At 49.6% G+C, this 24,254-nt stretch overlaps 2 long non-coding RNA genes across 4 annotated transcripts in view; both read right to left on the bottom strand.

The window, feature by feature from the left end:
* LOC142070926 (uncharacterized) overlaps nt 1-24,254 on the bottom strand; it is a 158,424-nt gene that overhangs the window by 60,965 nt on the left and 73,205 nt on the right. The window lies entirely within an intron of this gene.
* Nucleotides 5,414-23,465, bottom strand: LOC142070927 (uncharacterized). Its single transcript, XR_012666857.1, has 2 exons — nt 23,238-23,465; nt 5,414-5,701 (listed from the first exon to the last, which is right to left on the bottom strand). It is a non-coding gene; the product is annotated as an uncharacterized LOC142070927 (long non-coding RNA).

Consider the following 24,254-nt stretch of genomic DNA (forward strand, 5'->3'; position numbering starts at 1 on the left):
TGGGGTGCAGGGAAGCCTGAATAGGGGAGGCCAGAGGGCCTGTCCTGTCCATTTTTCACCAGGGCCCCGCTTTTCCTCTCTCCCCGAGGCCCCACACCCCTGGCCAGGCTGGCAGCTGGATCCTGGCCAGGGAGCCTGGGCAGATATGGGGCGCAGCGCCACGGGCCCTCCCCTTCCCGGGGGGGTGCTGAGAGCAACCCCAGCCCGTGTCCCCACCCCATGGGCCCTCCACCCAGGGCAGGTCCACGGCTCCCCACAGCTGCCCGCACGGCTCTCACCATGACTAGGCTGCGGCACCCTAGCTGGAGCTGGGCTGGGGTAAGAGCCGCGTGGGCAACTGTGCGGAGCCGCGGACGCTCCTGCCCTGGGCGGGGCTCCCGCGGGGCGGGGACATGGGCCGGGGCCTGCTCTTGGCTCCCCCACCCCGGGCAGGTGGAGGGTCTGTGGCTTTTGGCCCGCTCTGGCTTCCGGCTTGGCCAGGGGCAGGGCTCAGATGGAAGGGTCGGGGCAGAGGTGGGGCCAGGGGTGGGGCCATTTTGGGGAAGACTCCACTGCCCTGATGGGGGGTTAGGTCGGCATAGCTACGGCTCTCAAGGATGTGGATTTTTCGCACCTCTGAGTAACCCTGACCCTGGCACTAGCATGTGGGGCAGCAGCCCCGAGCTCAGTCCTGGGGAGAGAGACAGCCAGTGCTGGGCAGGGGGCTCTGAATCCGCCCAAAGGGGACAGTTGGAGAAAGCTGCTAGAGAAGAAGAAGGGAAGGAGAAGAAGCTAAATGCTGAGCTAGTGGAAGAATCGGAGGCTGGGTAGGAGGTGAGGTGATGAAATAAAGAACAAGAGAATAAAAGTAGGGGACAGGGAAACAAGAAGGAGGAAAGAAGGAAAAGGGGAAGGGTTTCAGGTCAGGACGGAGAAGCAGAAGAAACAGCGCTGGGTGTGTGACCGGGCACTATTAGAGACAGGAAGGAGAGGGAAATAAAATCTACTGATGAACTGGAGAGAGAGTATCCAGGGGAAAAACTGCAAGGAAATATAATTGGTGAAAAAGGGCACTGATCAAAAAGCCGCATTCGATGAAAATGGATCCTGAAAACAGGAAATGAGAAGCTCACCCACAAAGAACCTAAAGTAGCTGAACAGAGAGAATGCCTGTTTGAACAGCTCTTGATGGAACGTCGTTCAAAGGTGCCTAATGGACAAATAAGGTCCCGCTCCACGAAGGAACCCCGCTCGTGGATAAACTGGGTGAAAAGAGGTGTCACCACAGGAACAGCTCATCTAAGCAGCACCTTCAAGCTGGAGAAAATCAAAGAAGAGGACAGCAAGAGCAGAGCTGGATTTACAGCCGGGGAAAGGAAAAGTCGATGCTTCCCTGAAGTGACACAGTGTATTGTTGAGTCATCTCTTTTGTTCTCGTTAATAACAATGCCTTTGGTATTAACTGCGCAGAGTGAGGAAGAGTAGCGTGTACAGGCTTGCCAAGGGTCACGTGTTGCTAACCTATTGTTTAGTATGACAAGGAATAAATACTTGGGAACGTTCTATCTTATTCGAGCTCCTGGTACAATGACAAATTGCTAAAATTTTGACGGGATCCCTTGTGTCTTGGTTTGCCTCTGACTCGCCTCACAGTTAGCATAGCCTGGCCTTGCCGGGTCACTGTGCCGGGGTGAGTTTCCAGTGTAGACCAACCCTGACATATCAGTAAAAAATCCCCCCACACTCCCCAACTGACATAGCTGTGTCAGTTAAACTTTTCAGTGTAGATCAGGCCTAAGGCAGGAAAGGATTTTACACCCTTCTGGGAGGTGCTCACCTGCAGGGTGAAGAATGTCACACTTGACAGGATCTCCACCTAGAGGCCAGTACCATCCCCTTGACCTGGCTTGGCAATAGAATGACTTGCAGGATTCATGGGTTTGGTAGATGGAGGTTTTGGCCAGGATTTTCAGAAGTGGTTGGGGATTGTGAGGGCCAGACTGGAGACGCTGTTCTTAGGGTTTTCCCTGCCTCTAATTCCCTCAGCCTGAGAAAGATGCTCAAATCGTTCTATAAAGCTGGCTTGGAGATAATAGGACCCACCCGGGTGGGCAGGAGGGTGAGTCAGTAGAAGAGCTCTGCATCAGTGTTCAGGGTCCTGGCAGATTTAGGTTAGATACAAGTTAAAGCTTTCTAATGATGGGGATAGTTAAGCACTGGCTGCAACAGGGTCTTTAGGGAGGTTGTGGAATCCTTGTCATTGGAGGTTTTTTAAGACCATTTTGGACTAACACCTGTCGGGGATGGTCTAGGTTTACTTGGTCCTACCTTAGCACAGGGGGCTGGACTACATGTGCTCTGGAGTGCTCTTACAGCCCTACTTTTCTATGATTTGTTCCTTGGTGCAAATGGATCTGATGGAGAAAGAAGGGAAGCTGGGAAAGAGAGTCTTGTGGGGTGTGGCTTGTCTGGACCATCGCCAAGCTTCAATCCCAGCTAACTGCTGAGAAATCTGCAGCTAGTATGACAGTTCTTGTGTGGTCAGCTGTAAGGAGGGGGATGCTGCTCTCTGCTACCGTTCCGTATCATCCGTTGCAGGGCCGTCTGCCAGGGTGATGCCTGCCAACCCCAGGGATGTCAGGGGAAGCAGAGGGTGCTTGGTACCTTGCTGGATCAGGCCCTGGCTGTGATTTGGAATTCCTAAAATCTTATTGTTGCTTCACTCGGATACAATGTTTTGTTGGTATCTCTTAACTGGCTCTGCTGCATAGTGTTCCTGTGGGCTGTTAAACACCAGCCACATCCTACCCCAGAGGTGGCTAAGTGTATCTCCCTACCTACATATGAATATGCAAGGGGTAAGGAGCAAAATCAAGCAATCTTCCTCTCGTGCCTTCCAGTCATTCCCACTGGGGAGTGGGGACAGTTGCTGCAATGCCCAGAGTGGTGCCACACTCCCCAAAGGGGGCAGACTGGCCAACCTTCCCCGTGCCCTGAATCGGGTTGGCATTGGGGAATCACAAAGGTGATGTAAAAGCACCTTCTTCCCTGCCCTCCTTGGGTCCTGAGCTTGGCACCAACCCCAGGATCAGCCCCTTCTGTGAGTCTGCAAGGCCCGCTCGCTGTCTGGGTGAGCTTGTTGGGGTGACGCTAGCCACGGTCATGACAGAGGATGGCAGGTTGGCAGAGCTCAGTGCTGGCTCTGCAGGTAGAGAGCCAGGGTTTATTATCCATAAGCCAAGTGGCTCAGTGACTCATCTGTTTGCAGGGTTCAGGAGAGGATGCAGCTGGAAGAGAGAGGGGGAGTAACATTGTCACCGTCTGTTTACAGGTTCCTTTCTCTCCCTTTCCACCTCCGCCGGAGATAATGCCCATGAAAGCTGGACCCCAGTCATTCTGGAGCTGGAGGATTTTTCAGCAGAGGTAGAAGAAGCTGAAGTGCTGGCAGGAGACTGCGGGCAATGGAGCGATGCTGTATTAGGCTGATGGACTAAGAACAGAACATGGGGGCAATGGCTCCTTTCCTTCCCAGGGGCTGTGTAGGGCTGTCTGACCAAGGTTTCGATCAGGAAGGGCTTTGTGTCAGGAGGTTTGGATCCCAGGCTCAATGGCAGAGCTGGGGCTTTAATCCCTTGTGGAGAGTGGGGCTGGATTTGGAATTGGCTCCTCCACTTCGCGATTGGACCCAAAGAGGGATTGGGGCCAAGGGCTAGAAAAGGAAGTGGGCTCTAGCTCATAAATACGGTTTTTTCAGTCTGACACACTCAGCTACAATGACAGGTTTCAGAGTAGCAGCCGTGTTAGTCTGTATTCGCAAAAAGAAAAGGAGGACTTGTGGCACCTTAGAGACTAACAAATTTATTTGAGCATAAGCTTTCGTGAGCTACAGCTCACTTCATCCGATGAAGTGAGCTGTAGCTCACGAAATCTTAAGCTCAAATAAATTTGTTAGTCTCTAAGGTGCCACAAGTCCTCCTGTTCTTTCAGCTAAAATGCTGGCAGGCGCCCAGGTAAGCAGACCCTGTTGATTGGTAGCTTAATCAGACACGAATCCTTGAAAGAGCCAGACTGTGGAGTTGTGTCCCATCTCATCCAGAACAGGAGATTCCAGCTGACTCGGTGGGAATTGTTTCAGGGACTGATGTAATAAGTAGGGCCCTACCAAATTCATGGCTGTGAAAAACGGGCCATTGTCTATGAAATGTGGTCTCCCCCATGAAATCCGGTCTTTTGTGTACTTTTACCCTATACTATGAAAGTACCCGACAGGATAAAAGTATGCCATCCATGCTTCTGTGTTGGCAGCAACACCACCTTCAGAACTGGGCACCTGGCCAGCAGCTGCTGCTCTCCGGCCACCCAGCTCTGAAGGCAGCGCAGAATTAAGGGTGGCAATACCTTGACCCCCTACAATAGCCTTGGGACCCCCTTTTGGGGTTGGCACTCCCAGTTTGAGAAATGCCGTGTCTTAAGGGCTTTATATGTTTATATTTTGCTGTTTTTAAAGACATATCCATGTTTTCATAAACCACCGTGAAATTTAAGATTTAACTATCCGAAAACCTGAAAGTCAAGATTTTTAAAATGCTACGACCATGAAATTGACAAAAATGGACCATGAATATGGTAGGGCCCGAGTAATAAGGTTTGTCTACACTTCAGTGAAAGACCCATGGCATGGCCACGGCTGGCCTGGGTCAGCTGACTTGGGCTCGCAGGGCTCTAGAATTGCACTGTCGACATTCAGGCTCGGGCTGGAGCCCAGGTTCTGAGACCCCATGAAGGGGGAGGGTCTGAGATCCTGGGCTGCAGCCTGAGTCCAAACATCTACGTGGCTCTCTTCAGTCCTGCAGCCCGAACCCTGTGAGCCAAGACAACCGCCCCAGTCTCTGAGACTCATTGTCGTGGGTTTTTTATCCCAGTGTAGATGTACCCATAGGGGCTCTGGATTCAAACTGGCACATAAAACAATGGGCTGTTCTGGGCCCCTCTCTATCCTGCTGGGCACACTGTGTGGCCTGGGAGCTTGAATAGTCCTTATTTCACGGCATTTCTCTAGCAATATTGGATCTCACCAAGAGCCCTACTGCAGACTGGGTTACTGGGTGCAGCCCCTGCTTCTTTCTTCTGATCTGTGCTGTGTGGCCCTGGGTTTGAATTGCTGTCATTAATCCCAACTGGAGCGGGCCAAAAGAATGTCATTGGGCGTTTTGCTTTCGGAGGGAAAATGGATTTTCAAACGGAACAGGAATTTTCTTTTGTAATATTGGTTTTCTTCGAAAACATTTGCTGAATGAATTGTAATGGAAATTTTCATTTTGTCTTTGGGGAATTTCTTGCTTTTTAGCATTTTCCTCCTTTTTTCCTTCTGAAAAAGGAGGGGAGGAAAGAAGGGAAAGGGGAGAAAAATTGTGAATGAAATGAAACCTGTTGGTTTGGTTCAAACTTGTGCCCGGCAAACACTTTATTTTTGACCAGCCAAGAAAACAATAACAAAGACTGATGTTCAGTGAGGAACTGAGCCGTGTCAGCAGGCTCTCCTGTGAGAATCGCCAATCTGCCGAGCTCTCACTTTCCCCTACAGTTCTTCTTACTATGATTTCTAGTCTGGTATCTCTCCAGAGCCTCAGCCATGGACCACGACCCCGTTCCACTAGGCGCTGTAAAAACACAGAACCAAAAGATGGTCCCTGCCACAAAGAGCTTCCAGTCTTCCATCTGCCTGTTGGAAATATCACAAGCGTGGGTCATGTTTACAGGCAGGGTAACATTTGTGCTAAGAGAAAAGGAGTACTTGTGGCACCTTAGAGACTAACCAATTTATTTGAGCATAAGCTTTCGTGAGCTACAGCTCACTTCATCGGATGCATACTGTGGAAAATACAGAAGATGTTTTTATACACACAGACCATGAAAAAAATGGGTGTTTATCACTACAAAAGGTTTTCTCTCCCCCCCATCCCAGTCTCCTGCTGGTAATAGCTTATCTAAAGTGATCACTCTCCTTACAATGTGTATGATAATCAAGGTGGGCCATTTCCAGCACAAATCCAGGTTTTCTCCCCCCCCCACCCCCCCCACCCCTCTCCTGTTGGTAATAGCTTATCTAAAATGATCACTGTCCTTACAATGTGTATGATAATCAAGGTGGGCCATTTCCAGCACAAAACCAGGGTTTAACAAGAACGTCTGAGGAACAGTGTGTGTGTGGGGGGGAGGAATAAACAAGGGGAAATAGGTTACTTTTTATAATGAATCAACCATTCCCAGTCTCTATTCAAGCCTAAGTTAATTGTATCCAATTTGCAAATAAATTCCAATTCAGCAGTCTCTCGTTGGAGTCTGTTTTCGAAGTTTTTTTGTTGAAGGATAGTCACTTTGAGATCAGAAATCGAGTGACCAGAGAGATTGAAGTGTTCTCCGACTGGTTTATGAATGTTATAATTCTTGACATCTGATTTGTGTCCATTTATTCTTTTATGTAGAGACTGTCCAGTTTGCCCAATGTACATGGCAGAGGGGCATTGCTGGCACATGATGGCATATATCACATTGGGAGATGTGCAGGTGAACGAGCCTCTCATAGTGTGGCTAATGTTATTAGGCCCTGTGGTGGTGTCCCCTGAATAGATGTGGGCACAGTTGGCAACGGGCCTTGTTGCAGGGATAGGTTCCTGGGTTAGTGGTTCTGTTGTGTGGTATGTGGTTGTTGGTGAGTATTTGCTTCAGGTTGGGGGGCTGTCTGTAGGCAAGGACTGGCCTGTCTCCCAAGATTTGTGAGAGTGTTGGGTCATCCTTCAGGATAGGTTGTAGATCTTTAATAATGCGTTGGAGGGGTTTTAGTTGGGGGCTGAAGGTGACGGCTAGTGGCATTCTGTTATTTTCTTTGTTAGGCCTGTCCTGTAGTAGGTGACTTCTGGGAACTCTTCTGGCTCTATCAATCTGTTTCTTCACTTCCACAGGTGGGTATTGTAGTTGTAAGAATGCTTGATAGAGATCTTGTAGGTGTTTGTCTCTGTCTGAGGGGTTGGAGCAAATGTGGTTGTATCGCAGAGCTTGGCTGTAGACGATGGATCGTGTGGTGTGGTCAGGGTGAAAGCTGGAGGCATGTAGGTAGGAATAGCGGTCAGTAGGTTTCCGGTATAGGGTGGTGTTTATGTGACCATCATTTATTAGCACTGTAGTGTCCAGGAAGTGGACATTTGCTCCAACCCCTAGGACAGAGACAAACTTAAATGCTTAAATGATGCTTATAGCGATGTAGGATAAAGGTGTTTTGTACTGTGCTGAAGGACGTAGATAAGAGGAAGTTAATCAGGACCCTCTTAATACACACAGTGTAATGTGAAAAAGTCCCTGTATTGGGAAAAACAGGAATGTTCCGATATGGAGTAAGGTGATATGATGATGTGAAAATAGCACAGAGAGCATGCCTATGCATGCGTTTGGTACCGGTTACAATGGTCAGATAATGTAGAAAGGTATCTATGCTAGAGTAGAAGGGCATAGCTGGGGACTCGTAAGAGAAATCCATTGTGCGCTGACTATGCCCCAGGAGAAGCAATTGATCAATATATTTTTCGACACATCTGTTATTCATTGCTTTTATAGTTACTGTGAAACACAAGGCCATGCTTCATAAAGGTATGAATTAATAAACCTGAATGTCTTGGCCTTGAGTGTGTGGTATTCCTCACCCCCCCCCCCGCAAGCTCTTTGCTGGCAAATTCTCTCTAGTTAGCTTCACACAGTTCCCCACGCAGCGTGTAGACCTCCCAGCCCAGCAGCCCCCTGCCAGAATTCATTGTCACATCTTCTGCCTTGCCTGGCGTAAGCCCCTCCACAGCCAGGATTCATGGTCTTGGTCCCCCTCCTTCCAACCGCTGATGAAGCCGGCTCCTTCTAGTGCTGCCTCTGCCTGGGCTCCAGCATTGCCAACTCTCATGATATTTGTTTTACTTAAAGCCCCAGCTCCTGGAGTCATGTGGTTAGATGACAGGTTTCAGAGTGGTAGCCATGTTAGTCTGTATCAGCAAAAAGAATGAGGAGTACTTGTGGCAACTTAGAATCATAGAATCATAGAATATCAGGGTTGGAAGGGAACCCTGAAGATCATCTAGTCCAACCCCCAGCTCGAAGCAGGACCAATTCCCAGTTAAATCATCCCATCCAGGGCTTTGTCAAGCCTGACCTTAAAAACCTCTAAGGAAGGAGATTCTACCACCTCCCTAGGTAACGCATTCCAGTGTTTCACCACCCTCTTAGAGAAAAAGTTTTTCCTAATATCCAATCTAAACCTCCCCCACTGCAACTTGAGACCATTACTCCTCGTTCTGTCATCTGCTACCATTGAGAACAGTCTAGAGCCATCCTCTTTGGAACCCCCTTTCAGGTAGTTGAAAGCAGCTATCAAATCCCCCCTCATTCTTCTCTTCTGCAGGCTAAACAATCCCAGCTCCCTCAGCCTCTCCTCATAAGTCATGTGTTCTAGACCCCTAATCATTTTTGTTGCCCTTCGCTGGACTCTCTCCAATTTATCCACATCCTTCTTGTAGTGTGGGGCCCAAAACTGGACACAGTACTCCAGATGAGGCCTCACCAATGTTGAATAGAGGGGAACGATCACGTCCCTCGATCTGCTCGCTATGCCCCTACTTATACATCCCAAAATGCCATTGGCCTTCTTGGCAACAAGGGCACACTGCTGACTCATATCCAGCTTCTCGTCCACTGTCACCCCTAGGTCCTTTTCCGCAGAACTGCTGCCTAGCCATTCGGTCCCTAGTCTGTAGCGGTGCATTGGATTCTTCCATCCTAAGTGCAGGACCCTGCACTTATCCTTATTGAACCTCATCAGATTTCTTTTGGCCCAATCCTCCAATTCGTCTAGGTCCTTCTGTATCCTATCCCTCCCCTCCAGTGTATCTACCACTCCTCCCAGTTTAGTATCATCCACAAATTTGCTGAGAGTGCAATCCACACCATCCTCCAGATCATTTATGAAGATATTGAACAAAACCGGCCCCAGGACCGACCCTTGGGGCACTCCACTTGATACCGGCTGCCAACTAGACATGGAGCCATTGATCACTACCCGTTGAGCCCGACAATCTAGCCAACTTTCTCCCCACCTTATAGTGCATTCATCCAGCCCATACTTCCTTAACTTGCTGACAAGAATACTGTGGGAGACCGTGTCAAAAGCTTTGCTAAAGTCAAGAAACAATACATCCACTGCTTTCCCTTCATCCACAGAACCAGTAATCTCATCATAAAAGGCAATTAGATTAGTCAGGCATGACCTTCCCTTGGTGAATCCATGCTGGCTGTTCCTGATCACTTTCCTCTCATGCAAGTGCTTCAGGATTGATTCTTTGAGGACCTGCTCCATGATTTTTCCAGGGACTGAGGTGAGGCTGACTGGCCTGTAGTTCCCAGGATCCTCCTTCTTCCCTTTTTTAAAGATTGGCACTACATTGGCCTTTTTCCAGTCATCCGGGACTTCCCCCGTTCGCCACGAGTTTTCAAAGATAATGGCCAATGGCTCTGCAATCACAGCCGCCAATTCCTTCAGCACTCTCGGATGCAACTCGTCCGGCCCCATGGACTTGTGCACGTCGAGCTTTTCTAAATAGTCCTTAACCACCTCTATCTCCACAGAGGGCTGGCCATCTCTTCCCCATTTTGTGATGCCCAGCGCAGCAGTCTGGGAGCTGACCTTGTTAGTGAAAACAGAGGCAAAAAAAGCATTGAGTACATTAGCTTTTTCCACATCCTCTGTCACTAGGTTGCCTCCCTCATTCAGTAAGGGGCCCACACTTTCCTTGGCTTTCTTCTTGTTGCCAACATACCTGAAGAAACCCTTCTTGTTACTCTTAACATCTCTGGCTAGCTGCAGCTCCAGGTGCGATTTGGCCCTCCTGATATCATTCCTACATGCCCGAGCAATATTTTTATACTCTTCCCTGGTCATATGTCCAACCTTCCACTTCTTGTAAGCTTCTTTTTTATGTTTAAGATCCGCTAGGATTTCACCATTAAGCCAAGCTGGTCGCCTGCCATATTTACTATTCTTTCGACTCATCGGGATGGTTTGTCCCTGTAACCTCAACAGGGATTCCTTGAAATACAGCCAGCTCTCCTGGACTCCTTTCCCCTTCAAGTTAGTCCCCCAGGGGATCCTGGCCATCCATTCCCTGAGGGAGTCGAAGTCTGCTTTCCTGAAGTCCAGGGTCCGTATCCTGCTGCTTACCTTTCTTCCCTGCGTCAGGAAGACTAGAGACTAACAAATTCATTTGAGCATAAGACTCTCGGATTTCTTTTTTCCCCCTTCTTTTTAAATAAGCAAGTTTCTAGCCCTCACCGTTGCTTGAAAATGTGCCCTGATTGCAGCCTAAAGACACCAGAAACCAGAAGGCAAAGGAAAGGAACCCATAATCTGCTCGTTTTTAAATGCTGTGATCTTTAAGTCAAACTCATGATGTTTTGGAGGGGGAGGTGATGTCGCACTCCATGTTTTATGGAAATATGTTTATAAGTGTAAATATGATGTAACTGGAATATGCTTTAGAATCATAGAATCATAGAATATCAGGGTTGGAAGGGTCCTCAGGAGGTCATCTAGTCCAACCCCCTGCTCAAAAGCAGGACCAATCCCCAATTAAATCATCCCAGCCAGGGCTTTGTCAAGCCTGACCTTAAAAACTTCTAAGGAAGGAGATTCCACCACCTCCCTAGGTAACACATTCCAGTGCTTCACCACCCTCCCAGTGAAAAAGTTTTTCCTAATATCCACCCTAAACCTCCCCCGCTGGAACTTGAGACCATTACTCCTTGTCCTGTCCTCTTCTACCACTGAGAATAGTCTAGAACCATCCTCTCTGGAACCACCTCTCAGGTAGTTGAAAGCAGCTATCAAATCCCCCCTCATTCTTCTCTTCTGCAGACTAAACAATCCCAGCTCCCTCAGCCTCTCCTCATAACTCATGTGTTCCAGACCCCTAATCATTTTTGTTGCCCTTCGCTGGACTCTCTCCAATTTATCCACATCCTTCTTGTAGTGTGGGGCCCAAAACTGGACACAGTACTCCAGATCAGGCCTCACCAATGTCGAATAGAGGGGGACGATCACGTCCCTCGATCTGCTCGCTATGCCCCTACTTATACATCCCAAAATGCCATTGGCCTTCTTGGCAACAAGGGCACACTGCTGACTCATATCCAGCTTCTCGTCCACTGTCACCCCTAGGTCCTTTTCCGCAGAACTGCTGCCGAGCCATTCGGTCCCTAGTCTGTAGCTGTGCATTGGGTTCTTCCATCCTAAGTGCAGGACCCTGCACTTATCCTTATTGAACCTCATCAGATTTCTTTTGGCCCAATCCTCCAATTTGTCCAGGTCCCTCTGTATCCTATCCCTGCCCTCCAGAATATCTACCACTCCTTCCAGTTTAGTATCATCCGCAAATTTGCTGAGAGTGCAATCCACACCATCCTCCAGATCATTTATGAAGATATTGAACAAAACCGGCCCCAGGACCGACCCCTGGGGCACTCCACTTGACACTGGCTGCCAACTAGACATGGAGCCATTGATCACTACCCGTTGAGCCCGACAATCTAGCCAACTTTCTACCCACCTTATAGTGCATTCATCCAGCCCATACTTCTTTAACTTGCTGACAAGAATACTGTGGGAGACCGTGTCAAAAGCTTTGCTAAAGTCAAGAAACAATACAGCCACTGCTTTCCCTTCATCCACAGAACCAGTAATCTCATCATAGAAGGCGATTAGATTAGTCAGGCATGACCTTCCCTTGTTGAATCCATGCTGACTGTTCCTTATCACTTTCCTCTCATGTAAGTGCTTCAGGATTGATTCTTTGGGGTCCTGCTCCATGATTTTTCCGGGGACTGAAGTGAGGCTGACTGGCCTGTAGTTCCCAGGATCTTCCTTCTTCCCTTTTTTAAGATTGGACTACATTAGCCTTTTTCCAGTCATCTTTATGCAAAAGGTCTCTTGTAAGGTATCATTACAAAGCTTATAATCTACTGAATACACTTATCCTATTTGTATGAATGTATCATTCTTGTATCTGAAACTAGAAATATGAACTCTGAGGTCCTATTGTAATTATGCAAAGTGCGGGCCATTAATGGTGGTGTAGAATCTTGATGGCTCCCATTGACTAGGACAATTGACTTTAAATGGCTCTGTTTACTTGCCAGCCTGCCTGTGTATATGTAGGCCACCCCCTGGGTAATGTAAATTGAGGTCTTACAGTGACATGTGTCCACGTCACCTGATACTGGAATCCATCTTAAACTTGGTGCTTTTCCATTTAGAAGGAGGGGTGGAGACCCAGAGAGACAAAAGATTCCTTCCTTGTGCCAAAGCTATAAAAGGGAGGGGGGAGAGCAGGACAATGGGGGGTCCCAGTCATGAGAAATCCCCTGCTTTTCACCCAAGATGCCTGCTGGACCTAACAAGGACTGGACCAGGGGAAAGAATTGGTCCCAGACTAGAAAGGAGTCTGGTCTGTGAAAGAAGCTTATTGGAACATCTCTGAGGGTGAGGTTTACTTGTAATCAGTTTCTTAATGTGTTAGGCTTAGACTTGCACGTTTTGTTTTATTTTGCTTGCTGATTTACTTTACAGGTGTTCTGCCTGTTATTACTTGAAACCAGTTAAATCCTACTTTTTATACTTAATAAAATCACTTTTGTTTATTGATAAACCCAGAGTAAGTGATTAATACCTTAGGGAGCAAACAGCTGTGCCTATCTCTCTATTAGTGTTATAAAGGGAGGACAATTTATGAGTTTACCCTGTATAAGCTTTACACAGAGTAAAATGAATTCATTTGGGGTTTAAATCCCATTGGGAAGTGGGTGTCTGGGTGCTGGAGATAGGTGACCTGCTGAGCAGGTTTTGGTTAAAGTCTGCAGCTTTGGGGGCGTGGCCCAGACCTGGGTGTGTATTGCAGCAGGTTAGCTTGTCTGGCTCAACAAGGCAGGGTTCTGGAGTCCCAAGCTGGCAGGGAAAAGGGGCTCAGAGGTAATCTCAGCACATCAGGTGACAGTCCCAAGGGGTTCAGAATAGCAGCTGTGTTAGTTTGTATACGCAAAAAGAAAAGGAGTACTTGTGGCACCTTAGAGACTAACAAATTTATTTGAGCATAAGCTTTCATGAGCTACAGCTCACTTGAGCTGTAGCTCACAAAAGTTTATGCTCAAATAAATTTGTTAGTCTCTAAGGTGCCACAAGTACTCCTTTTCTTTTAGTCCCAAGGGGGTCTCTGTGACTGAACCTGTAACTGGGGGGTGGGGTAACTAATATTTAATATGTGGGGTTGCCCAGACTGTTCTCCTTGAAAATGGCAGCTGGCAGTGACAGAGGACCTATGACAAGAAACATTCTTTGTTAGTTGCTCTCCTGCCAACGTGTTAGAGTCACCCAGCTGAAAGCAGGGATGAATTCAATAGATCAGACACTGTTACCTCCCTTCGCTTCCACAGCAGGGCCCAGCTGAACCTTGGATCACTATGTAAAAGAGAGGAGACCTGTCCTCTGACACCCTCGTGGCCGGATTTCAAGTTGTTCTCTCTCTCTCTCTCTCTCTCTCTCCTTTCAGGTAGAGCAAACCCCTCAAGATTCCTGCCAAACTCAGCTGCAAATCAACTCCAATTAACAGCCAGGACATCTGAAAACTGTTTTACGCCTCTGCGTGAGCCCTGTCAAATCGATTGCATGCTGGGAGGCTGCGGTATTAGCATTGTTATTGTATGTGCTGGGTTTATTTGTCTAGCTAAGGTACGTGTGGCTCCCATCTCATTGGCGCATGTCCCAGTTTATAATGTGTTTATCCTCAGAGGGCTCCTGCAGGGAGGGCAGTGCGATCCAGGCCCATAGAGGGTAAGTGACTTGCTCAAGGTCACTCAGGAAGGCTGTAGCAGAACAGGAAAGTGACCCTGGATGTCCCAAGGCCAAGACTAGTGTCCTTACCACTGGGCCATCCTTCCATAGGGGTGCATGGTGCTTTCCAGACAAGTGATAGACAGGTTACTGCCCCATGGAGGTTGAAAGCTAAGGGCTAGATTGTGCACCCATGGCTCGCACTGGGGAGCAGCATATATCCATCCAAGCACACCCACCGAGTGCTCACCACCACCAGCAAGGGTTGTTGGATCTTGTCCTGTGTGAGGCCTAGCTACGGGGTAATGAAGGCTGAGAAAAGGAGGGAAAGTAGAGGGCTGTGGGCTCTTGCTAGCACTGAGTACTCAGTGCAATGCCTAGATCAGGCCCTGTGACACAGAGAGGATGGTATTGGGAGGGAGAAATAAAGGCCAATGGCCCCGTTCTCACACATACACACACACAGACCCCGCTCCTGTGCTTCAGGCCGGCAGTGTTGTTAAAGTGGCTTTTCAGTCTCCCTTGTGCTCTCAGTGAGGCCGGGCCCTCCCCTCTGCACCTCTAATATCTCCCCTGCTGGGAAGAGGGTCCTCAGGCCAGCTCCATGCCAGCTGAAGAGGCCCTGGCTGCGTGAAGCCACTTCAGTGTAACTGAGACACAGACCCAGTGTTTCGCTCCAATCTTTCAGTACGTAGTTCAAAGTTAAGTTGTTAAACATTTGCATTTACAGGCTGGAGTCATTTTTTCCAACTCTCTCCATTAAAACCTTTAAGCTAAAGAGTAATGTAACATAAGCCCCATAACCATGACAACTTCCTCGGTACTTAAAGCAATTATAGAAGAGGAAAATGATATGCATTTTATTTGGTACTGTGCAATGCACACTATTTTGTGTATTTAAGAGGTGGCAATGAGCTGTGTGTGTTAGATAATTACACCGAAAACAACAAGATTGCTGTGTTTTGGAAAGGGAAAATGTTGGCTCCGGGGAGGGGCGGGGGGGGGAGGGAATGCAATGCCTGCAGGTGATTTATGTATTTTAAGGCGATTTTAAAATTGTTTTGCAATTGTACTATGTGGCACAGTATCTGGAGTATTCAGCAAAGGAAATGTAAAGTTTTCCTCTCCGTTTTATGTAACAGATTCAAATGTGCAAGGTCGGCTCGTGTGGTTTCGAACTTTGGGGAGTTAATGGTTATATAAACTCCACACTGAGTTCTCTGGCACGTTTCTTTTTCTCTGGCACCACTGGTCTGGCTCTTGCAGGTGAACCTGTCGTCGACCCTCAGACAGGTCATTCCACAGGTGGCAAAGTGGATGACACACAACCGTCAGGCAAACTTCTCGCCTTGAAGCAGCAATTACTGCTTGAACTATCTATGTTTTCCCCTGTGTTAGTCATTTCCAACAACTTGCATTCGCTAAGATCAGAGTATCCAGAAATTTAAAATCTATCTACAGGTCTGGGGCTGGGAAGTTGACTTTTGTGCTACTCCCGTGGTGACAAGAGAACTGTGAAGTTATGTGCCCTGGGTACTTATATGCTCTCTGCAGTAGTTGAGTTCCTCAGAATCTTTGCTGTTTTTATCCCAACAACAGGCCTGGGAGGTGGAAAAAAGCTTTCAGCCCCATTGTATGGATGGGGAACTGGAGCACAGACCAAGTGACTTGCCCAAGGTCACACTTGTATCACTCAATAACCCTATGAGGTAGAGAAGTAGCATCCCCACGTTACAGAAGGGGAAACTGAGCCATAGAGTGATTAAGAGTGACATCAGCGTGAGCCAGGGGTCCTCAATACCTCTGAACATAAGGCTTTTATATCACTCCCTGCCTCAGTTTCCCCATCTGCAACTTTGAGACAACATTTCCCTGGCTAACAGGAGACTCAACTCAGTGTCTGTGACATACTTTGAGAGCCTTGGATTTAAGTCACTATGCAAGTGCCAATCACTTTTAATCTGATGTAGCTGGAAGGTTTCCCCACTTCTTGAAGAATCAGGTTAGGAAGGGAAGGAAAGCCTAGAGCCATGTTGTGAGAGGGGACATAAGCCCCACACCATAGGTGCGGGATCTAGGGGTGAGGGGGTGCTGCAGGACCCCTAGGTTTTACATGGGGGTCCCCTGCCAGCCCTGCGCCCGAGGTCCCAGCTGCCACTCTGCTGCAAGCCTGGGGTCCTGGCTGCCAGTCCTATGCCTGGGGCTCTGCTGCTGGCCCCCCGCCACCCCAGCTGTGGCCCCAGCCTCGGCCCCTTTACCCCTGTCTGGGTTCCCCCCTCCCGGAGACACGGCCCTGCTCCCAGCCCCAGCTCTGTGGGCAGGGGGAGGGGCGGACAGGGGTAAGGGGGCTGGCTGTCGGTACCCCCACTATTAAAAGTATTCCAGCTCCACTGCCCCACACTGGTACTGAAAGGATTAAGGGGAGGTGGAGAGCTCAATGAGGGCACCTGCCCGTATCTACAGGGCAGGGCAAAGGCCCAATTTAGGATGAGATCCAGCTAGGGAGGAGCTCGGAGGCTGACACAAAGGAAGGGCTTCAGGGGTAGGGAACCAGGGACTGGGCTCCCAATGAGAAAGCGCAGGGAGAGGTTGCTCGGTACAGGATGGGGGAAGAGTCTGTGGAGGGGTGAGCCCGGGAATAGCCTGGGGAAAAGGGCCTAGACTGAGAAAGGCTGAGGGAGGAATTGGCCTAAGGAGGGAGCAGACCTTAGCTGCTTCCTTCAGTGTCCACAGATTGGGACCCAGAATAGAGGGGCAGCCTGGTTTCCCCTACCAGCCACCACGGCGGGAAAGCCTCCTGATATAAGGGTTGGAAGGACTCCTGAGGCCGGCGTCAGGCCAAAGCCCTGGCATAAGGCCATTGGAATACTGCTTTGTGGGAGCCTGTTACCCAGGAAGGGGTGGGGGGACAAGTCACCCCAATAATCCCCCCACTCCGGTGACTAATGCCAGTAATTACAGCCGGAGAGACACCTGCCCGAATGTCATTCTGTGTGAAACCACCAGGGGAAATGGCTTTCAAGCACTGACATGAGGGCCGGGTGACATTCACCCTCGTGTGGATGGCCTGTCCAAGGTCTCCATAGCAGCACCAGACCCGTGGTGGGAGATTATGGGAGAGGAGACGTTCAAGTGGAGGGACCATGCAATGCGGTCGTCAGTGCCACCTGGAAACCGACAGGCAGCTGCTGCAGCCCTGGTGTGATGTGCTCCTGCTTGGAGCTCCATGCAGTAAGGAGAACGTTACATTCCCCAGGGATTTAGTTTTTGGGTGGCCTTGCAATGTAATCCCATGTGACGAATCCATGTGCCACAGGGCATGCTTACTACGTGAATCAAACACCCTCTGCCCCTATGGTGGCAGGGACTTGAAGTCTGGTGCTTCTGCTCTGAAGCCATGGGCCTGTGTCACTTGAGCTAAAGGAGGAACCTGCCAAGCTAACTGCAGGTATGTCTACACTGCACACTAAGCCCGGGCTCTGACTCAGGTTTGAGCTCAAGCCCCACTTCTGTCCATGCACAAATGAGTCTGACTCGGGTCAGCAAACACTCAGGGTCTGGGTCCTAGAACCCTACAAATGGGTGGGGGTCAGATCCTGAGTCCTGCTGGGACTCGGGTCCAAGCCCTGTCATTTTGCAGTGTGGATGCAGCTCAAGCCACAGACCTGAGTCAGAAGGTCTGTGTAGTGTAACATGGACATGTTAAGAAAAGGAGGACTTGTGGCACCTTAGAGACTAACAAATTTATTTGAGCATAAGCTTTCGTGAGCTACAGCTCAATTCATCAGATGCATGCAGTGGAAAATACAGTGGGGAGATTTATATACATAAAGAACATGAAACAATGGGTGTTACCATACACACTGTAAGGAGATGAGCTATTACCAGCAGGAGAGCGGGGGTGGGGGGGAACCTTTTGTAGTGATAATCAAGGTTGGCCATTTCCAGCAGTTGACAAGAATGTCTGAGGAACAGTTGGGGGGTGGAGGGCGGAAAATAAACATGGGGAAATAGTTTTACTTTGTGTAATGACCCATCCACTCCCAGTCTCTATTCAAGCCTAAGTTAATTGCATCCAGTTTGCAAATTAATTCCAATTCAGCAGTCTCTCGTTGGAGTCTGTTTTTGAAGTTTTTTTGTTGAAGAATTGCAACTTTTAGGTCTGTAATCGAGTGACCAGAGAGATTGAAGTGTTCTCCGACTGGTTTTTGAATGTTAACACTGACAGACCCCAGTTGTCAGCGGGCAGAATTGAACCGGGGACCGCTGAAGCTTAGCCTAGGAGGCTGGGTTTTAGCTCATGCAGTAGAGGCTCATACACTCAGCTTCAGAGGTCCCAGGTTTGATTCCACCTTGCCAACGACTGGGGTCTATTGGCCTTAGAAGTGGGGGCTTATCTAGGATATCAGTTGGGAAGTCTCTGAAGCTCGGGATGCGCTTCCTCAGCTAGGGGAAGTATGTAACCTACACCTGCTTGGTGGGGTGCTCTGTCCCCCACTAGTGGTGCCCAGCCTAGTTAGAGATTGATGAGTCTGCTACAGCATTAGCTAACAGCCACGTGGCTTTTAGCTCATACACTGAGCTTCACAGGTCCCAAGTTCAATCCTGCTGACGACTGTGGTCTGTTGGCGTTACATTAGCACAGCTGTGAGACCCAGCCCAGCAATGATAAACCCAGACTTATAATGCAGGGGGGATGCTCGAGCACAGACTGAGGAACACCAGATACACCAGCCCAGCTCCCACAGACCTGGGCTTAGTGTACAGTGTAGCCACACCCAGCTTGTGTTAGTTGGTCCCATGCCCTCCCGCCCAGCCACTAGGGGGCATCATCGCTGATCAAGATGCCAAGTCCATATGTTACAGAGGTAGCTTTCTTGTCAGTCTATATATCACTGATTGAACCACTGGCGCTCAGCACATGGTGAGAAAGGGGCCCAAAAGTAACAGCTGGATGTGAACACCTGCCCCGAGTCTTTGGGAAACACTCATACCCTGAAAAGGGTATGAGGTCCACGCTTTGTTCCTGCCCCTTCTCTCTAGAAAGAACCAAACCAAGCCTCTCTCCCACCCCCATCTCGAACACCCCCTCCACACTGGGGAAGTTTGGCTTCGGCTCCAAACTCTGCACCCTGGACTCGTGTCTATTACAACCGTGATCCCCTTCCAGAGAGGACGTCTTCAGTATGGCGCTAGACTCATGAAAAAGAAAACCACTCAAGGAGGCCATATCCTGAGCTCTGCACAGGAGTGTAGGGGCAGAGCTGGCTGTGATAGTCAGCAGTCGGTGCTGGGGGGCGAGTGGAACACTAGGCATTGCCAGTGGAGCTGAACACCTCACTGGGAATTAATGGACTGGGCCTGCTTTATAGCAGGTTTCCCCCCTTTGCCCTTACGGTAATCGCTTCTCGAGGCATGGAACTGCATAGGCTGCCATCTTGTGCATGCAAACGAGGGAAGTGCTGAGATAAAGCAGAAGCTGCTGTCCCTGAAAGCAATAGTCTCAGCACTTTGGCCTCATGCACGGTTTCTTGCTAAGACTCCCACATATTTCCCTTTCCACTGGAGGATCTGAAAGCACTCTGCCAACATTAGTGAATGAACATCCCCGGGAGGCTGAGAAGTATTATTTCCCAGGGAGGGAAACCGAGGCACAGAGCAGCTAAGGGGCTGTCTACACTGTGATTGGAGCTTGGATAGGCATACCCGTTCCAGCTTTAATCTCACTGGGAAGCCCTGGCAGTAAGGGCTGTACACACCCGCCAGGAGCCTGGGGTATGTATTCCAGTTCCTAGCCCATGCCAGGGTCTACATTGCCGTGTCTTCACTGCCATCTGTAGCCATGCTAGCTAGCTTAAATTTAGCTCAGGTCTTCCTAGCCGAGCAGCAGTCAAACCTCCAATTATAGTGCAGACATACCCTAAGTGGCATGGTCAAAAACATACAGGGATCAGTGTCCAAGCCCGGACTCCAAGCAAGGACTCCAGCTGCCGAGTCCTTTGTTCCAACCACTAGATACTACTCCTCCAACCTGATCACACTCCTGAGCCTCTTGTGAGTTAGACTGTCATAAAGAAACAGCAGTAGGCGATGGGAAATCTTTACAGTCAGATGATGAAATAACCCCCTGGGCCCAGGAGAGGGTTTGAAATTCACTTCTGCCTACTGTTGTTGTTTAGTATTATGAACAGTTATAGGAGATGGTAGCTGGGACCTGTGTAAGGCTGAAAACCTGGCAAGTCACTGTGCAGCTGGGTAGTCTGTGATTTCACAAATCACACTGCTTTTCCCTGGGAGTCACAGGATCCGGTTTCACTCTCGCTGGTGCCAATGAGTGAGTGGACATGCACATTGAGATCACTGGGGTGACCCTCGTGCCAAATGTGTGAGAGGAGAATCGGCCCCACAGTGCTCTGTTCTTTCTGATGGGGGAGGAGTCCTTGGGAGTTTAAATACAGATCTCCACTTAGCAGCTGGCGGCTCCAGCTAGTCTGACCTGCACAGAGTTCCCCGAATCAGCAGCTGTCATGCATTTATTATTTTTTCAGTCCAGACCAACTGCAAGCAGCAGAGATGCCACAGAAACGGTTTGGCTCGCCAGTGCTTGTAAAGAGAGGATCTGAACAGGAACGAGAGGAATTTGCTGTTCGGTTGATTAGTCCCATTATTAGAGTGATGTGGTTTGCATTTCTGCATGTGGCTTCATTGCTGGGGAAAAGCGGCAGGGTTGACGAGGGGACAGTCACAAAGGGAAGGAGGGGATTAGATCAGGGCTCTCTTATTTACATCCCCGTGTCACTGAGCAATGGGTTGGGAAGACAGGGGAGGATTTTGCTTCAGAGAAACTGGGTCCCTTGACGTTTCCCCATTAGGTGGCGCCACCGGATTTGAGAAGAGCTTCATGCTCTGTCCTTTCAGGTGGAATGGAACGAGCCCACCCCGAACTCTGGGGACACCTTCGATCTGGACCTAATCCCCGTGGCTGGCCCCCGGTCACTGTAGTGACCCCCAACTTAAGCTTTGTCTCTGAGCTCCCTTGAACTCCCGATTGGGTCTGGATCTAGCGCATCTCTCTTTAAAACAAGCGGCACAAACTGTGTTGGGGTGGCGGGGAACAATCCCACAGGCCGTCCACTTTGGCTAAAAGTTGTCACAGCTTAACTGACCAACGGCAGAGCTCCGGACAACTGAACCCTAGTGACTTGTCCTGTCTGGTCCTGGCAGGCTCTTTGTTCTCTTCTCCAATGCTGCATACAAACAGTTACCAGCGCCGAGTGAAACTGAGGGTACATCAACATTGCAGTTAGACCCCTGGGGCTGGCCTGTACCAGCTGACTCGGGTCACAGGGCTCGGGCTAAGGGGCTATTTAATGGCCGTGTAGACGCTCAGGCCGGAGCCTGGGCTCTGGAACCCTGTGAGGTGGGAGCTCTGGCTGCAGTTCCGCGTCTACACAATTAAACAGCCCTTCTTGCCCGAGAGCCCGAGTCAGCTGGCACAGGCCAGCCACAGGTATTTAACCGCAATATAGCCATACCCTAAGGGACCAGGATGCTGTAGCCCAGGTGCTCAGGGGCAGCAAGTTATATATATGGGCCCGTGGTGCCCAGGCTGCAGGAGTATTAGGGGCCTGGAGGCCTGGCTCCACCAATGTTTGGGGCCGGGTCTCTCCCCAGGCCCCGCCTGCCGCCCCATGCACCTCCCCCAGAGCATCTCCTGGCCCCACCTGCCACCCCCGGGCAATTTAAAAGGGCCTGGGAGGCCCAGCTGCCTCTGCCACCACAGGCAGTACAGGGGGCTAAGGCGGCTTCCTGCCCGGCCTTGCCCCGCGCCACTCCCGGAAGTGGCTGGAACAGCCCTATGGCCCCGGGGGAGGGCGTGTCTCCACGTACTGCCCCCGCCCCGAGCGCCAACTCCGCAGATCCCATTGGCCGGGAACTGTGCACAATGGGAGCTTCGGGGATGGTGCCTGCAGGAGCCACTGCCAGAGGGGGGTGCGGGTTGCTTTCGGGAGCTGCCCAAGGTAAGTGCCGCACCCTTTATCCCCTCCCGCACTCCAACCCCCTTTCCCATCCCAGAGCCCACACGCTGCACCCAAACTCCCTCCCAGAGCCTGCCCCCGCACCCACACCTGCACCCCAACCCCCTGCACCAGCCCAGAGCCCGCACCCAAACTCCCTCCCAGAGCCCAAACCCCCTCCCACACCCAAACTTCCTCCCAGAGCCTGTACCCCTCACTCCCTCCTGCACCCCAACCCCCTGCCCCAGTCCAGAACCCACACCAAGCACCCAAACTCCTTCCCAGAGCCTGCACCCCAAACCCACTCCCACACCAAACTCCCGCCCAGAGCCTTAGGCAGGGGTGTGTGTGTGTGTGTAACTTGGATACGTTCTGGGCACCACCCAAAATTATACAAACCTGCCGCCCCTTCAGGTCCTCAGCCACTGTAACATAGCTTCAACATAGCTCCTTTGACTTCCAGGGGACTACAGCAACTCACACCAGCTGAGGATCTGGCCCTATAGTGTGTGACTATCTGGCACAATTTGGAGAGTTTGTATTCTCACATTTGGGCATGTCTTCATTCCAGAGTTAGCCTGGGCTCTTACCCTAACCTCCGTCCACACGCGCAACCCTTTCAGCCAACTCAAGTAGTGCTTTCATCACAGGGTAGCTGGCCCCTGGGGTGTGGGCTACAGCACGGTTTCCTCTTTCACCCAGGCTGGAGCGTGTCCACTTTGCACTAAGGACACAGGCTAAACTACTGAAGTACTGACACTCCTCCAGTGCCTTCCCACAATTCCCCACTGAGTGCCCAGAAGGACAGACAAGTCCTTCCACAATTTACCAGGAAAGAATGATAGAGCATCTCAGCTTCCAGCAGCATGAAGAACTGTGGACTATGCCCCCAGAAGCCCTAGCCACACACACAAAGAATTGCAGGACCAATGAGGACCAAGTAACTCAAGCAGGGCTTCACAGTGTGGCTGCTCTGAACTGGGCTAGGCTAACACAAGTGCTCAAACCCAGGTGCCAGTCACTTGAGTTAACTCTGCAATGGAGACATTCCCTTTTTGTTTGCTTGTAGTGTGCCGAGGGCAACGCAGTTGGAGAGCCATGTTAGGGAATGTGGTTACAGCTCAGGACAATGTTTTCCTTGGCCACGCTACAAACATGAAACCATGTTAGAATGAGGTTGCCCCAAATTCACCAGACAAGCAGGTGTGTTGCTGACACAGTTTGAACTGTAGTGGAGATGGGCCCTAATGGTTTTGGGCCAACTTCAGACATCTTGGGGTCTCTGGCTGGGCAACCAAACATTAAGGGATGCAAAATCAGAGGCTTACTTTTCTTCCTGGACCTGTAAAACCAGGCAGTTAATCTTAAGAGAACAGGCCTTCTCATGAGATTTCTGGTCCAGCCTATTTCCCAGTCGGATTGATATCACCATCAGAAAAGTCCTCTCCTGGAACTTCTGTTATTGACTGCAGAAGCGGAAAGTGACAAGACGGATGAATAAGAAGTAGTATTCATCATTAACAGTAATTAGAGCTGTTCAAACGTCAACATTTCCATTCCCTCAGAAATTCTGACATTTTGAAATTTGTTTTTCTTTTGAATTGGAATGAAAACAAAACATTGCACAATTTGCAGCAAAATTAAGACATTTTCAAAGATTTCATTTGGGGCCAATTTTTTTCAAAAACTTCTCTTTGGGTCAATTGGATGCTTCATTCTGATAACACAAACTTTTTTTCTGATTTTGACTTTTTAAAAAAAAATAAGGTTTTTATTTTCAAATTTCAAAATTAAAGGTCCCTTTGAAATGAAAAGTGGAAACATTCTGTTCAGCGGGTGTCCACATGCTTTGCGTGTGAGGAGCTGCTCAATGAAATTGCTTTGAAATCCCACGAAAGGGTGTTTTCCCAATGTAAAAACGTTCCATGACTGACCAGCTGTAACAAGAATAATAGTTAGTACCTTCCACTTCACGGGCTCCTGTGCTCTATAGAGAATGAGTCTGAATCCATTTACAGCACCCTTGGGAGGCCGGTAGATATCGTTATCCCCATTTTATAGACGGGGAGACTGAGTCACAGGAAGGGGACGTGACCTCCCCAAGGTGACTTGTGTGCACTAGCATTGACACCGAATCACATGTTTTATGGTGCACAGCACTAGGGAACCTGAAAAACATGCCCCATCTCTCCGCTATGGGTGTTGTCTCTCTTGGCATTTTCTTATGTGGCTATTTACGGTATTTAAGAAACGCTATCGGGGTGGGTGGGGGGACGACACCAAAATAAAACTAGCTGTTTGCAAAGTGCCTTCCTTCTGTTTGCTTCCAAAGAGATACCTGGAGT

Source organism: Caretta caretta, chromosome 2, assembly GCF_965140235.1.
Source record: "Caretta caretta isolate rCarCar2 chromosome 2, rCarCar1.hap1, whole genome shotgun sequence".
NCBI classification, from domain to species: domain Eukaryota; kingdom Metazoa; phylum Chordata; order Testudines; family Cheloniidae; genus Caretta; species Caretta caretta.